Raw genomic sequence first — 6,818 nt, 5'->3', positions numbered from 1 at the left:
CTAGCTATATAATTAGTTTAGTTAGTTATTTTTGATAGGTATACGACAACCCTGTCAAATTTTGGCGCCGTTTCCGGGGAGGCAATTGCCCTATCTGTCTTTGTTTCGTTTATTTTATCCGTATCAGGGAATTTCTATTTCTTGAGGCAGTTCTTATTTATTTTCTTTCAGTGTTGTGTATGCCTAGGTCAGACAGGTTTGAGTTAGTTTCAGCTGATTCTGAGCCAGAGAGACTGTTCAGGCATAGACTCCGTCTACAAAGAGAATCACGAAAGGAAGACTTGAGTACTTTCGAACCAGAGCTTTCAGCATTTCCTTTTTACAGAAAATCCAACTTTTGAAGAAGATACTTCTAGTTCTGTAAGCCAACCAGTAAAGATGCCGAACATTGCTAGTCACTCGGAGCCTAAAGCATCATCAATTCCAAAGGGTTTCAATCTACAGACTGAGGATGGGAATACATTTGACATTCGTCCTTCCTATATCAATCTGGTAGAGAGAAATCTCTTTAGAGGTGTGGCAGGTGAAGACCCGAGGAAGCATAAGGAGGTCTTTACGGACTACTATTCTACTATCCCCGCCACAAAGGGGGTAACTCAAGACAAGATTAAGGAGGTTTTGTTTCCTTTTTCTTTGACTGAGTCAGCCAGGGAGTGGCTGACTGATTTAGACCGCACGGCCGCAGGGGTTACAGACTGGGAGACCCTTGCTCTTGCTTTTTATAAGAGATATTTCCCTCCGCAGCGCACTAATCAGCTAAGGGCAAAGATTACCAGTTTCAAGCAAGCACCAGATGAAACTTTCTATGAAGCTTGGTGCCGTTTCAAGAGGTTGGTGAGGTCTATTCCTCACCATGGTTTTGATCCGTGGTTCCTGTCCAATCACTTCTACAATGGGCTATATGATGATCACAAAGCCATACTTGATGCATTATCCAATGGGATATTTCAAAAGAACACCGACGATGATAAGGGATGGGCTCTTATTGAAGAGATGGCGACCCACTATGCTGAGTATGGAAACCCGATGGATGGTATTATGAGAGTTCATGCTGTCGATAAGCAAGTTGTGGCTCAGCTGGAAGCCATGAATGCTAGATTTGATAAGTTGGAGTTGCATTCTGCTAGGGAGCCTCACACGGTTCATTTGCTTACTAGAGGGGAGACTGTCACATGTGAGAGGTGTGGGAGAAACGACGGTCACACTGCTATTGGCTGTCTTACAGAGAAGGAACAGGTCCTTGCCTTTCAACAATATAGGCAAGGAGGGGGTTCCTATTATAACAACCAAGGGGCAGTCCATCCCAATTTGAGGTGGACAAGTCAAAATGTGCTCAATCCTACCCCTCCTCCGCAGCAGCAACAGCCATATGTCCCTCCTCATAAGGCTCAACAAGGCTTTCAGAAGCCTCCTTCCTTTCCTACACCTAATCAAGGTGCATCATCTTCTGGTGGAGTAAGTGAGCTAAGTGAGTTGAAGACAATGTTGTAGTCTTTGACAAAGCAGTGGCAGCTGAGTGATCAACAAAAAGATACATCTATCAAGGCACTTGAAACTCAAGTTGGCCAGTTAGCCGCGAACCAGTCCGCGAGGAAACCGGGTTATTTACCGTCACAAGCTGATAAAAATCCACATGAGACGGTAAATTTAATTAATTTGAGGAGCGGTCATTCATATGAGGGACCGGACGTGTTGAAATCAGACCCGAGGAAGGTTATAACTGCTGATGAACAGTGTTCTGTCGAAGAAAAAGAGCTGACGACAAGGAAAGTACTCGATCGACTAATATCTGGGGATCGATCGAGTGAAAGGGCTGAAGAAATGACTCGATCAAGTAACATTTCTACTCGATCGAGTGAACAGGAAAAAGATCTTACTCGATCGAGTGAAATTGCTGGTCGATCGAGTGATTGTGTTGAAGAAACCACTTGATCGAATGGTATTTCTGGTCGATCGAGTAGTGCAGATAGAGAACAACTCGATCAAGAGTGTGCTAGTGGTCGATCGAGTGAAACATCGCCTGAAAGACCTCGTTCGAGAGGAAAGAAGCATGCGAAGGATTTGGAGCTTGATCCGGCTGACACGTTGGAAGAGAGGAACAAGGGGCTCGAGATACCCATCACGGTGCCCTTCCCAAGGCGTCTGCAGAGTATTAAGGCTAATCAACAATTCGGCAAATTTGCCGAACTCCTGAGAAGCTTGCAAGTCACTGTGCCATTCGCCGAACTGCTGACACAGGTAACCCTTTACCTTGAATTTATGAAAGAAATTTTATCGCTTAAGAGGCACATTAATGATCATGAGACGGTAACTTTGGCCGAGGTAGGGACAGCCCTAGTTCAGAATAAGTTACCTCCCAAACAGTCAAATCTGGGTAGTTTTTCGATTCCGTGTCATATTGGTACCCATTTGATTGATAACGCGTTATGCGATCTTTGCGCTAGCGTGAGTGTCTTACCGCTGTCTCTGGCTAAGAGACTTGGTTTGATAAAGCTTAATTGCACAAATATGACTGTTCAGATGGCCGACCATAGCATATCACGGCCACTAGGTGTAATAGAAGACATACTTGTTAAGATCGGGAGGTTCTTTATTCCCGTTGACTTCGTTGTACTTGACATCCCCGAAGATGCCCATACTCCTATTATTTTAGGGAGACCATTTTTATTTACTGCCCGTGCGGTAATAGACGTCGGGGGCAAGACATTGACTTTTCAGGTTGGGGATGAGGAACTAATATTCCATCAGTCTAAGTTCCGGAGGACTCCCATGCAAGCTCAGCCTTGCAATGCCCTCTCTTCTATTGACCCTCCTATTGACACTCCAAATGAGAATTTGGAGTATTGTGCTGCTATTGTGACCCCTCCGCCTCAGGTTGAGAGCAAAAAGGAGGAAAGTTCGTCTGTTTTCCTTGCTGCAGGTACAGATGAAATTAATGCAGGAGCTGTCAAAGGGCATTGTGCAATTAATGTCAGTCAAAGTGGGAGTGACGATGTTAAAGCCGGTAAGAAAGGAGTAAGGATGAGAAAAGTTCGCGCGTATGTGGACGTCAACTATTCCCCTTCTAACGATTTAAGTTCAAGCTCGTGGAAATTGAAGAGGACAATTAATGTTGCTGAGATGACGTCCTCCAGTCAGGAGCCCTCTAAGGGGCTACTGAATTGCTTCGAGAAGTGAGCGGGGAAATGCCCCGTGTAACCATTTATAAAAACATTTTTTTAAAATTTTCGGTTGAATTTTGTTTATTGCTTTTAATTAGGACAATTAGAATTTAGACAATTTTGAGCGTAAATTAGAGACTATAGACTGTTACTTTTTGTATTTGGTATTTTGGGATATTTTTTGCGAGTGTTTTTATGCAGGTTTGGGGAATTTTACGCAAATTCAAAGGAATAATAGCAGATTCAAGGGCTACTGAATTGCTTCGAGAAGTGAGCGGGGTCGTGGTCGTGGTCGTGATACACCAGCTCCTAGTACTTCTGCTGCTCCTTCTGGCACGGTCACTGTTCGAGGGGAAGACTCTCTTGACTCACACCCTCGGTTCCCTCAGGTAATTTTTGTAAATGGTATTCATCGTAAGAGGTTTTATGACTTGGTCGACTGTGAATTTCTCCCTACCCGGTTCTTAGACCGTCCGGAACTTGAGAGACTCGGCTTCTATGAGTCAGTTTGTGAGCTTTTACGGGCACGGGGATGGGCGAACTCATCACTATGAGTGGCCACACCTTTCTGGAACTGAGCCTCGAGTTCTTCAGCTCCTTCACTTTCTCCTCCGGGGCACACGACGCTGTCCCCACTAGTCTTTCCGTGTCATTCCGGTTGTTCAACAGGACTTTTTCGATGACATTGGAGAAGTTTGGTACCAGACTCGGCCTTTCCTTTATGGGCTTCACTGCTGCCCCTAGAAAGGTCATTCGTCAGCTTTGGCGGACCTTGGGCCAGACCACCTTTCCCGAGCGAAAGCTCGCTCAGGGTCCACCTTCCCCCTGCCTGTTACTTTCTTAGACTGATGGGGAGTACCATTTTTGGCCGAAGGGGAGCCAAACAACATCAACAACAACAAGCTCTCCATCTTAGGCGGTTACCTGAACATTGACTGCGGGGGTCCTTTTACCCTCAACATCGCCTATTTGACTGCCCAGTACTTCCAGGCCCAGGGGGAGAATGTCACGGGATCTATTGTCTGCGGTGGCATAGCCACCATTCTTGCCCGTTCCCTTTTCCCTGCCTTACCTCGTGACTTACCGTACCTAGAGGGAGATACGTACCTGAGCCTAGCGTCTATGCACTCTCAGACCTGGCTTACTTCTGACTACCGGACTTGGAAGATAGACGGTTCCTTGTCCGTGGACCTACCTTACACCACTCTCCCCCGTCTAGCCCCTTTGTCTACTGTTGCACGGGGCGCCCGACTTCCACCTCTACCTCACTACCACCTCCAGGTCCGACCACCTACTACTTTACCCGCCGCTAGAAAGCGGCGTAGACTTGAGACCGTAGAGGGGTCCACACCTTCTGGGAGTGGCCAGCCTTCCACGGCCACTCCTATTCCTATCCCGACTCCTACTTCCACTCCTACTCCTGCACCCACCGACCAGACCCAGACACAGACATAGCCGGTCCTACCGGCTAATTTCGTACCTCCACCACCCTTTGAGGCATCCTCGGTCATGGACCAAGGGCGCCGTGACGGTTTGTTAGTTGAGATTTCAGAGAGACAAGCTCGTATGGAGCGGGACATTGATTTGACTTTGTTCCCTCTATACGAGTATCACATGAGGCGACACCGTCCGATTCTAGAGGGTTGGCCACACCCTTCCTTCTACCGGTACCCAGCTGAGGGGTACCCGGAGTCTGATAGCGAGGAGGAGGAGGACGAGGACCCGGCGGTGGCAGCGGCGGAGAGAGCTCGAACTGAGCAGAGGAGGAGGAGAGAGCGGGAGGTGGACCCGGACTTCACGGTGACGGTGGAGGACGTGCGTGACAGCGACGAGGATGACGAGTAGCTGCTGGTCTACTCACTTCCCCAGTTTTCTGGCTAGTTTGGGGAAGTTCGTATTTTGTATGTCCATCTCACTCTTTTATTTTTGACTCCATTTTATTTTATTATCTTTTATTCTTTATTGGTTGTATATTCCCGTTCCCCTGTATATATCTGCTGGTGTTGTTGGAATATGTGTCCTCCGACAATAATGCGATCACGACTGTTGATCATGATGATCACATGTTTAAATCTCATTATAAAGAATACAATTGGGAAGTAATATTTTACTGTCAACTGATCAACATATATCGGTAATGATTGGCTGACTAGAGTTTGACATTACTGTCGTGCGACGGTGGTGATCAGTTGATCCCCTAGGTCATACCTATAGGGCAACACTCTTAATTGATCGTTTAATTAATCGTATAATGTTACGAGTTAATTAAATTACTTAAAAATTGACGGACGATTTTGGAAGTAAAATTTACGTATCATATTGAAATGTGATTAAATGAGATACGGTCTGAGTAATCGAATTGTATCATTACTCGGATGAAATTATTGTTTAAAGAAACAATTGAAATTGAATGAATTATTATAAATACAATCTGTTGTGATTTATAAATGGTAAAATATTTTGGTACAAGTAATTATGAAATTACTAAGTCAATTTTTGTATGTGACGTATTTTTAATAATACGTTGATTTTTAATATGTTAAAAATACACAACAAATTTATGCTACATATGACATGTGACATTTTGACAATTGACAAAAATAATATGGATTCCATATTATCCATATGGACCGAAAATTAGGTGAGGATTAAGCTAATTATATGTTGATTATATTAGTGGAGGGCATGATGATTACCCTAGTCACTAGCCATGCAACCCTATTATGCATTGTGAAGACAAATAATTGCATGCATTGGCTCCCTCCACCCTCTTAGCCCACCCGGTTTTGAGAAGAGGAAAACCACTTGGTTTTTCCTCTTAATTTTACCTAATATACAATAATTTTTTTGTATTATTCATTCATACTTTCACTCATTTAAAATAAGAATTCTAGAGAGATAATAAGCTTCCTTCTTCCTCTCCCATAAACCGAAAATATTAAGTGTTATATAATATTTTTGGGTCATTTTCTACAAGATTAATATTGTATTAGTTCTTATAATATTAATTTTAATTAAGAGTAAGCCTTGGGTATTAAGCTTTGGGAGAGATCCTACACTTGGATCTTAGTTCTTCCATTAAAGGAAAGCACAAGAACAAGAGAGAAAGGTGATCTCTCTTCTGTCCTTAAAACCGAAAATACAATGTAAGAATAATGTTTCTTCCTTATTTTGTTTTAATGTTTGCATGCATAAGATAAATCATTAATTTTATGACAAATTAAATTAAAACATATATGAATATGTAAGTATATAGATCTACTTTTCCTTCAATCGGTATCAAGAGCCATGGTTGTTTGCATGCAAATCGGTTAAAAGTTTTTCCGAGTTATAAAGATTAACATATAAAACTTGTAAAATTTGTGTTATTATGATATATCACAAAATTAATTCATGCATGTTAAAATTTCTGGTCCTAAAATGTTTTAGGATATTTTGATTAAATTTACGGAATTTTATTGTTCATTTTATACAATAATGGCATTTAAATGTGATTTTATGAGTAAAAATGTCATTTTTGGATATGGTGTCACATATATTATTTTGAGATAACCTGTAAATTTTCATAATTTTTGGATTTGTTATGCTCGAAAAATGGATTTTTCATTATTAAATTCGGATTTAGGTGAAAAATAGGCTAATATGAGATAAATTTTG

At 42.6% G+C, this 6,818-nt stretch overlaps 1 non-coding gene across 1 annotated transcript; it reads right to left on the bottom strand.

The window, feature by feature from the left end:
• Positions 1-754: 754 nt before the first annotated feature.
• On the bottom strand, positions 755-860 carry LOC141593338 (small nucleolar RNA R71). The gene has a single exon (XR_012521427.1). It is a non-coding gene; the product is annotated as a small nucleolar RNA R71 (small nucleolar RNA).
• Positions 861-6,818: the final 5,958 nt, after the last annotated feature.

The sequence above is a fragment of the Silene latifolia genome, chromosome 7 (genome assembly GCF_048544455.1).
Source record: "Silene latifolia isolate original U9 population chromosome 7, ASM4854445v1, whole genome shotgun sequence".
Taxonomy (NCBI): domain Eukaryota; kingdom Viridiplantae; phylum Streptophyta; class Magnoliopsida; order Caryophyllales; family Caryophyllaceae; genus Silene; species Silene latifolia.
Note: the sequence above shows the minus strand (reverse complement) of the source record. Positions and strands in the feature narration are given on the sequence as shown.